Source organism: Salmo salar, chromosome 05 (assembly GCF_965601325.2).
Source record: "Salmo salar chromosome 05, fSalSal1, whole genome shotgun sequence".
In the NCBI taxonomy this organism is placed as follows: Eukaryota; Metazoa; Chordata; class Actinopteri; order Salmoniformes; family Salmonidae; genus Salmo; species Salmo salar.
Window position 1 is genome coordinate 88,745,666 of NC_138295.1, and position 10,191 is coordinate 88,755,856.

General features: G+C 45.6%; 1 long non-coding RNA gene across 1 annotated transcript; it reads left to right on the forward strand.

The window, feature by feature from the left end:
- The first annotated feature begins 625 nt into the window (after nt 1–625).
- On the forward strand, nt 626–7,336 carry LOC145879601 (uncharacterized). Its single transcript, XR_014392447.1, has 5 exons — nt 626–729; nt 817–873; nt 1,318–1,399; nt 1,741–1,861; nt 5,870–7,336. It is a non-coding gene; the product is annotated as an uncharacterized LOC145879601 (long non-coding RNA).
- The last annotated feature ends 2,855 nt before the right edge of the window (nt 7,337–10,191 follow it).

The window sequence follows — 10,191 nt, forward strand, 5'->3', positions numbered from 1 at the left end:
CTTTCTGTAGGTACCGTGATGTTGTTTCAGAAGACTTCTGGATTGGATAAAAAAGTCTGAAACCATCTTATTTCTTATTTTTATATCTTGTGTGTTTTTATTCTACCTTATTTTCTAAAATTATTTGTAATATTACATAATTATTGATTACTGCATTGTTGGGTTTAGAGCTGGCAAGAAAGGCATTTCACTGTACTTGTGCACGTGACATTAAACCTTAACTGCCACTATGGTGGTCCTATGGGGCAAAGGGTCTGTTCAAATGAAGTTACAGTGCACACGCAAAACAATACCTTGAACAGTTTTGCAATGCTGTCCCTTCCCTGGTATGATGAGAATGTTTTTTGTTGTATTTTTTCACAAATCATTGTACAAATGTCTGTAAACAATGATTTGTTAAATAATAATAACACAACATTATTATCATCATTATACCAGGGAAGGAACAGCATTGCAAAACTGTTTATCACAAGTGTGTTTCCTTTTGATAACAGCATGTTACAACACATCACACTTTACTATTGTTTATGTAACCCCTCTTCTTATTGGACTTAACGATAGTGATCACCGATTTCACCACAACTACAAGATCACTTAAAAGCCATGCCCCTAGGTTGAGCAACTACAAGGACTTGTGTTAAATCTAGTATAAAATGGTGAGTTGTTGGAGAGAAGACATGGACTTGACTCCTGATCACACAGACCAGCTCTAGCATCTTGTTACTGAAGGTAAGAGACTGATGGAGTTTCCTTATCTTGTTGTGCTTATTGTCTGATGTTATGGCGAGGATTATTGAATGACACCTTGCTCTACAGCTCAACAGAACCTACAGAATCTACCTGTGAATCCAGTCTAAATTCCTGTCAATCATGGTAAGTTCCTTCTATCATTGCATGTTATGTATGAGTAATTACAATTAGAAATGACTTTAGGTTATTTTATTCCCCAGAGATCTAGAGGGTTAATGACCTATCACCTCCACATGTTCAAATGTGTCAGTTCACTATGCTAGTTTTTCATCTTTTAATGTTTAGACGGTTTGATGAAAGGTCTATGTTTTATTACCCAGAGATCCAGAGGAGGGTTAATGACCTATCACCTCCACATGTTAAAATGTTAAAGTTCATTTTGCTAGTTTTTCATCTTTAATGTTTAGACGGTTTGATGAAAGGCCTATGTTTTATTGCCCTCTGTCTACATCTATGTATCCTGTCTGTATATTCTCTTCATTGTGGTCAGCAAGTACTGTAAATGTAGCCTACTAGGAGAATAAAGGGGATTCAGATAACATGCTTTTCTTCTTTCTCCCTGGGAAGAGGTCCTTGGCTGTAGCTGTAATCCTGTGTGTACTGCTGCCACTTTTCCATGCTGGCTGCTGGTTTAAACCAGCAGAACCAGGTAAAGGACAAAGATAACCAGCTGTTAACACACACGCGCACACACACAACCATAGGGCTCTGGGCAAAAGTAAATTGTGTTGTAACATGCACGCACGCACGCACGCACACACACACACTCCTGTACACACTCCTGTACATTTATCAACCTAATAAAATAACCTCTTGTTCCAAATCATTATGTGATTTTAGGGTTTTATTTTTGTATTTTATTTTATGACCTGTAAAGGACATTTCATATTGTTATGCAATGATGTTTTTAATACACTTGAATCTTGAATCTCATTGAAAAAGACAACAAACACATTGATATGATATATTGAATAGGCATGTATTGTATAGGTATGAGGCAGTGTCTTTACAACAAGGATGGGACGTGGCATGATATTGGGTCCCGCTGGAGGACCAGTGATTGCATGAACTGCTATTGTCAAACCAACGGGGACATGTCATGCTGCCAGGCGTGAGTACCGTACACAGCTTTTATTCTAGCACCCACTAAATGTCTGGTCCATATAACCCTCAGCCTTCCCATCCTGTACCTACCACACTGGTCCATATAACCCTCAGCCTTCCCAGTCTGTACCTACCACACTGGTCCATATAACCCTCAGCCTTCCCAGCCTGTACCTACCACACTGGTCCATATAACCCTCAGCCTTCCCAGCCTGTACCACCACACTGGTCCATATAACCCTCAGCCTTCCCAGTCTGTACCACCACACTGGTCCATATAACCCTCAGCCTTCCCAGTCTGTACCTACCACACTGGTCCATATAACCCTCAGCCTTCCCAGCCTGTACCTACCACACTGGTCCATATAACCCTCAGCCTTCCCAGTCTGTACCACCACACTGGTCCATATAACCCTCAGCCTTCCCAGTCTGTACCTACCACACTGGTCCATATAACCCTCAGCCTTCCCAGCCTGTACCACCACACTGGTCCATATAACCCTCAGCCTTCCCAGCCTGTACCACCACACTGGTCCATATAACCCTCAGCCTTGCCAGTCTGTACCACCACACTGGTCCATATAACCCTCAGCCTTCCCAGCCTGTACCACCACACTGGTCCATATAACCCTCAGCCTTCCCAGCCTGTACCACCACACTGGTCCATATAACCCTCAGCCTTCCCAGCCTGTACCTACCACACTGGTCCATACAACCCTCAGCCTTCCCAGCCTGTACCACCACACTGGTCCATATAACCCTCAGCCTTCCCAGCCTGTACCACCACACTGGTCCATATAACCCTCAGCCTTCCCAGCCTGTACCACCACACTGGTCCTGATTAAAATGGCAGCAGTTTTATGGCGCCCAACCAATTGTGCTATTATGTGTTTTTTTGCGTTATTTATAACTTATTTTGTTCATAATGTTTCTGCAACCGTATCTTACGGCAAAAAAGAGCTTCTGGATATCAGGACAGCAATCACTCACCTCGGATTAGACAAAGATTTTTTCTACAACAAGGCCGACATCCTCGTTATTTGCAAGAGGAAGCGACGCAGGTACAGAGGACAAAGAGCCGGATGCCCTGTCAGGACCCGGAGAAGGCGAGTGGGAAAGCTGCCGTTACCGTCAATATTACTCGCCAACGTACAATCATTGGACAATAAATTAGACGAGGTACGATCACGAATATCCTACCAACGGGACATCAAAAACTGTAATATCCTATGTTTCACGGAATCGTGGCTGAATGATGACATGGATATTCAGCTAGCGGGATATACGCTGCACCGGCAAGATAGAACTGCACACTCCGATAAGACGAGGGGGAGCGGTCTGTGCATATTTGTAAACAACAGCTGGTGCACGAAATCTAAGGAAGTCTTTAGATTTTGCTCGCCTGAAGTAGAGTATATTGTGGTAAATTGCAGGCCACACTACTTGCCTAGGGAGTTTTCAGCTATACTTTTCGTGGCTGTTTATTTACCACCACAGACAGATGCTGGCACTAAGACCGCACTCAGTCAGCTGTATAAGGAAATAAGCAAACAGGAAACCACTCACCCAGAGGCGGCGCTCCTAGTGCCCGGAGACTTCAATGCTGGGAAACTAAAATCAGTTCTACCAAATTTCTATCAACATGTTAAATGTGCAACCAGAGGGAAAACAATTCTAGATCACCTGTACTCCACACACAGAGACGCGTACAAAGCTCTCCCTCGCCCTCCATTTTGTAAATCCGACCACAACTCTATCCTCCTGATTCCTGCTTACAAGCACAAATTAAAGCAGGAAGCACCAGTGACTCGGTCAATAAAAAAGTGGTCAGATGAAGCAGACGCTGAACTAAAGGACTGTTTTGCTATCACAGACTGGAACATGTTCCGGGATTCTTCCGATGGCATTGAGGAGTATACCACATCAGTCACTGGCCTTATCAATAAGTGCATCGAGGACATCGTCCCTACAGTGACTGTACGTATATACCCCAACCAGAAGCCATGGATTACAGGAAACATTCGCACTGAGCTAAAGGGTAGAGCTGCCGCTTTCAAGGTGCGAGACTCTAACCCGGAAGCTTACAAGAAATCCTGCTATGCTCTGCGACGAACCATCAAACAGGCAAAGCGTCAATACAATGCTACGATTGAATCATACTACACCGGCTCTGACGCTCGTCTTATGTGGCAGGGCTTGCAAACTATTACAGACTACAAAGGGAAGCACAGCCGCGAGATGCCCTGTGACACGAGCCTACCAGACAAGCTAAATCACTTCTCTGCTTGCTTCGAGGCAAGCAACACTGAGGCATGCATGAGAGCATCAGCTGTTCCGGACAACTGTGTGATCACGCTCTCCGTAGCTGATGTGAGTAAGACCTTTAAACAGGTCAACATACACAAGGCTGCGGGGCCAGACGGATAACCAGGACGTGTGCTCCGGGCATGTGCTGGCCAACTGGCAGGTGTCTTCACTGACATTTTCAACATGTCCCTGATTGAGTCTGTAATACCAACATGTTTCAAGCAGGCCACCATAGTCCCTGTGCCCAAGAACACAAAGGCAACCTGCCTAAATGACTACAGACGTGCTTTGAAAGGCAGGTAATGGCTCACATCAACACCATTAGCCCAGAAACCCTAGACCCACTCCAATTTGCATACCGCCCAAACAGATCTACAGATGATGCCATCTCTATTGCACTCCACACTGCCCTTTCCCACCTGGACAAAAGGAACACTTATGTGAGAATGCTATCCATTGACTACAGCTCAGCTTTCAACACCATAGTACCCTCAAAGCTCATCACTAAGCTAAGGATCCTGGGACTAAACACCTCCCTCTGCAACTGGATCCTGGACTTCCTGAGGGGTCGCCCCCAGATGGTGAGGGTAGGTAGCAACACATCTGCCACACTGATCCCCCAGGGGTGCGTGCTCAGTCCCCTCCTGTACTTCCTGTTCACCCACGACTGCATGGCCAGGCACGACTCCAACACCATCATTAAGTTTGCAGACGACACAACAGTGGTAGGCCTGATCACCGACGAGACAGCCTATAGGGAGTAGGTCAGAGACCTGGCCGGGTGGTGCCAGAAGAACAACCTATCCCTCAACGTAACCAAGACTAAGGAGATGATTGTGGACTACAGGAAAAGGAGGACCGAACACGCCCCCATTCTCATCAACGGGGCTGTAGTGGAGCAGGTTGAGAGCTTCAAGTTCCTTGGTGTCCACATCAACAACAAACTAGAATGGTCCAAACACACCAAGACAGTCTTGAAGAGGGCACGACAAAGCCTATTCCCCCCCAGGAAACTAAAAAGATTTGGCATGGGTCCTGAGATCCTCAAAAAGTTATACAGCTGCACCATTGAGAGCATCTTGACTGGCTGCATCACCGCTTGGTATGGCAACTGCTCGGCCTCTGACTAAAAGGCGCTACAGAGGGTAGTGCGTACGGCCCAGTACATCACTAGGGGCAAGCTCCCTGCCATCCAAGACCTCTATACCAGGCGGTGTCAGAGGCCCAAATTTGTTTTCAAAGACTCCAGTCACCCAAGTCATTGATTATTCTCTCTGCTTTCGCACGGGAAGTGGTACCAGAACGCCAAGTCTAGGTCCAAAAGGCTCCTTAACAGCTTCTACCCCCAAACCATAAGGACTCCTGAACAATTCATCAAATGGAGACCCGAACGATGTTTAATCTATGCATAGTCACTTTACAAATTACCTTCATTACCTCAACTAACCTGTACCCCCGCACATTCATTCGGTACCCACTGTACATAGCCTCGTTATTGTTATTTTATTGTGTTACTTCAGTTTATTTAGTAAATATTTTCTTAACTCTTATTTTCTTAAAACTGCATTGTTGGTTAAGGGCTTCTAAATAAGCATTTCACAGTAAGGTCTACACCTGTTGTATAAATTTGATTTGAGAATGAGTGAGTGAGTGATAGTCCATACATTTTCTATCAAAGTATTTGCTGATGTTGATTGTTTGATTGCAGATATTCTGAGCCCACAAGATTTCCTGATGATTGCGTGAAGGAGTTTGACCAAAAGGCATGTAAATACAACGTGTTCAAGAAAACTGATCGCTCCATTCCATGTCCTATCTACGGCGGTAAAGGGAAGTGATAGGTTTTCTTCCCCGTGCTCTCAATAAACAGGGAATGAAGAAGGAAAGGGAAAAGTACAGTTATTGTTTTATAGATTTAATTGACATAATTGTTAGCTTAGCTCTGCCATACTGTCTGGTAACTTTCTGTAACTGTAATGATTGAAAAGCCATAATGTAATATGTCTATCATTGAAGATCTGTTATCATCTGTGCTGACTGTGTCATGAGAAGAACCTGGGTTCAAAAACTATCTGAAACTGTGAGCATTTGATATGTCCTGCCTGGAGTGCCAGATGGGCGGAGTTTGCTATTTTGGGACAATTCTATTGGTTCATTAAGTCAGTGTTTCCCGACCCTGGTCCTCCAGTACCCCCAACAGTACAAATGTTTACTGCAAACCTGGACAAGCATACTTGACTCAACTTGTTAACTAATCATAAAGCTTTCAATGAGTTGAATGAGGTGTGTTTGTCCAGGGCTACAGTGTAAATGTGTTCTGTTGGGGGTGCTGGAGGACCAGGGTTGGGCTGTTCGGGGTACTGGAGGACCAGGGTTGGGCTGTTCGGGGTACTGGAGGACCAGGGTTGGGCTGTTCGGGGTACTGGAGGACCAGGGTTGGGCTGTTCGGGGTACTGGAGGACCAGGGTTGGGTTGTTCGGGGTACTGGAGGACCAGGGTTGGGCTGTTCGGGGTACTGCAGGACCAGGGTTGGGCTGTTCGGGGTACTGCAGGACCAGGGTTGGGCTGTTCGGGGTACTGGAGGACCAGGGTTGGGCTGTTCAGGGTACTGCAGGACCAGGGTTGGGCTGTTCGGGGTACTGCAGGACCAGGGTTGGGCTGTTCAGGGTACTGCAGGACCAGGGTTGGGCTGTTCGGGGTATGCAGGACCAGGGTTGGGCTGTTCGGGGTACTGCAGGACCAGGGTTGGGCTGTTCGGGGTACTGGAGGACCAGGGTTGGGCTGTTCGGGGTACTGGAGGACCAGGGTTGGGCTGTTCGGAGTACTGGAGGACCAGGGTTGGGCTGTTCGGGGTACTGCAAGACCAGGGGTGGGAAACACTGCATTTAGCCATGCAAGCTCAATCAATCAAGATGAAGTATTTGAAATGATTTCAAATACTATTTGAACCCAGGTCTGTTAAAGACACACAAGCTGCATAATGTACATGAAGTGTTGATATATAACCTTGAATAATAATAATAATAATAATACTGTTTGTTGTTAACGCTTTCTTATTAGTCCATAGCCATAAAGGTGGATATTGATATGCTGTTTCTTCTATGGTTCCTGACCCACAATACAGTTGCTTTGGATGCATTCTGTCATTTAATGTCAATAAATCTATACGATCAAGGTTGTCTTGTCCTTGGGGGTTATGTGTAGACACTCTAAAACCCTGGTCACATGACATAGGAGCTGACTTCATCTTCCTCTGTGGTGTCACATGGAGTAGTTCACTCTAAGCAGGTTTGGTGAAGTATTGCAGGCTCAGTTGAACATTTACTGAATTAACTAAGGGGTCATTATTGTGGTTAACTACTACTAACTAGGGCCACCAATGGGGCCAACCACCAACCACACTCCAGTTAGCTCTACTACATGTATTTGCATCACAGGAGGTTGGTGGCACCTTAATTGGGGAGGGTGGGCTCGTGGTAATGGCTGGAGTGGAATTAGTGGAATGGTATCAAATGCATCAAACATTCCATTAGTTCCGTTCCAGCCATTATTATGAGCCTTCCTTCACTCAGCAGCCTCCTGTGATTTACATGTGAGTCACCCTGCCTGCCCCCTGTGTTTCTGAATCTGTGCTACATGTCCGGACATGTCTACAACTGGGTTTAGGGAGAATTAAAGGTGCTGTCCTGCTGGGAGTAGAGTGTTAAGAGGAGAATTAAAGGTGCTGTCCTGCTGGGAGTAGACTGTTAAGAGGAGAATTAAAGGTGCTGTCCTGCTGGGAGTAGACTGTTAAGAGGAGAATTAATGGTGCTGTCCTGCTGGGAGTAGAGTGTTAAGAGGAGAATTAAAGGTGCTGTCCTGCTGGGGGACGTGGGAGAGGGCTGCCTGCTGGGAGAGACGTGGGAGAATTAAAGGTGCTGTCCTGCTGGGAGTAGACTGTTAAGAGGAGAATTAATGGTGCTGTCCTGCTGGGAGTAGAGTGTTAAGAGGACACTTGAGAGACAATATGACTGTAGAGATGACATGGCTGGACAATCTAGCACTTAAAGGTACAGCATTTTTCTGCTTTGCCATGTATTTATGACTACTCCTGCTTGCTTGGATTGAGGAAGCTAAGCTATTCTGTTGACAGTAGAAGCAGGTGTATAGAAGAGAATGTGTTCAGACAGGACATGCAGTCTGTTGCATGTATTCAGACAGGACATGCAGGGGGGGCATGTATTCAGACTGGACAGGCAGTCTGTAGCATGTATCCAGACAGAACAGGCAGTGTGGTGCATGTATTCAGACAGGACAGGCAGTGTGGTGCATGTATTCAGACAGGACATGCAGTGTGGTGCATGTATTCAGACAGGACATGCAGTCTGTACCATATATTTAGTCAGGACATGCAGTGTGGTGCATGTATTCAGACAGGACAGGCAGTCTGGTGCATGTATTCAGACAGGACATGCAGTGTGGTGCATGTATTCAGACAGGACAGGCAGTCTGGTGCATGTATTCAGACAGGACATGCAGTGTGGTGCATATATTCAAACAGGACATGCAGTGTGGTGCATGTATTCAGACAGGACAGACAGTGTGGTGCATGTATTCAGACAGGACAGACCTTGTGTTGCATGGCAAGTTCCTATATAATAACACTTTTTATTCTATAGTACAGTATTTCAGGCCTGTAGTACTTAAATCATCTCTGCTTCTCATGTCTCAATGCTGTTTGAACTTTAAAGGTTAAGGAGAAGACATCACACGGTATTTCCTTGGAGGAAACTGGACACTTTGGAGCGACTGATCTGATCTCACAACTGTTCTCAACGTCGAGAAGACAAATATCACAGTTTTACACACTTAAGGTGAGTTGAATACCTAAATGTGATGAGACCTTGGAGACACGTCCCAAATGGCAACCTATTCCCTATATAGTGTGCTACTTTTGACCGGAAGCCGCCCTACAGGGTGCTATTTAGGACACAGCCCATTAATGCCACTTCAGGCCAGAGAGGTATCAACAAAGTGCGTGGGATTAAATGATATTATTTTGTTATGGAGTTCTCTCAGTTCCGAGAGGAGGTGGGTCTGTCTATATGCCCTATTAAAGGTAAGGTTGTGTAACATGCCACAACAAAACAGCCATGGTTCTCCCGGTGATGACAAGGTGAAAGGTGTGAAAAAGGAAATGAGAAAGTGTGAAAAGAAAAATAAAGTATTCAGGGTGATTGTGGAGCGAGAGAGAGAGAGAGAGAGAGAGAGAGAGAAAGAGAGAGAGATGACTAGCTAGGCCTTGAAATAGAAGAATAACCTACGTCACAGAAAGTGTGTGGGGACAGGCTGCGTAGATAGAGAACAGGGAAGGAAATGCTTGTAGACAGACCATTTTTGTGTCCACAGTAACTGGTTCAACTGTGCCCGTCGTTCGCTATGGACATAGTCCCATGTTAGTTTAGAGCTGGAATGGCGAGAGCGAGCAGAGACCAGCTTACAGTATAACCAGGGCCCGTTTGTCACAAGCACACACACACACACACACACCTTTCTCATGGTTACAATTATGAATTTTCTATAAACATCATCCACAGACTGATCCAAGTCACCCTTGTTCACACATGTTGCCTGGTAAAGTCAGTACATATGTAGTTTCACCCTGCAGGAGCCATAGAAGTTGCTATTGTAGCAGCTACAGTAGACCTTTTAGTACAGCAACATCACCAATGGCATCCTATTCCCTGTATACTGTAGGGCACTACTTTGGACCAGAGCACTATAGGCCTATAATGGGAAAGGCACCATTTAGGACACAGATGTGTTTTAATGAAAATATTCAACCCTCATAACACTTGTGGCTGTGGGATGTCAGGTGTGCGTGCGTGCGTGCGTGCGTGCGTGCGTGCGTGCGTGCGTGCGTGCGTGCGTGTATGTCCCTGTCCTGTTCACAGTATTATTGCATGCAGACACAACTGACTCCCAGGGCTTGTTGACCCGTATTATGGAGACTCCTTGGAACTCATCCTTGTCTTCCTGAAACCTCACCTA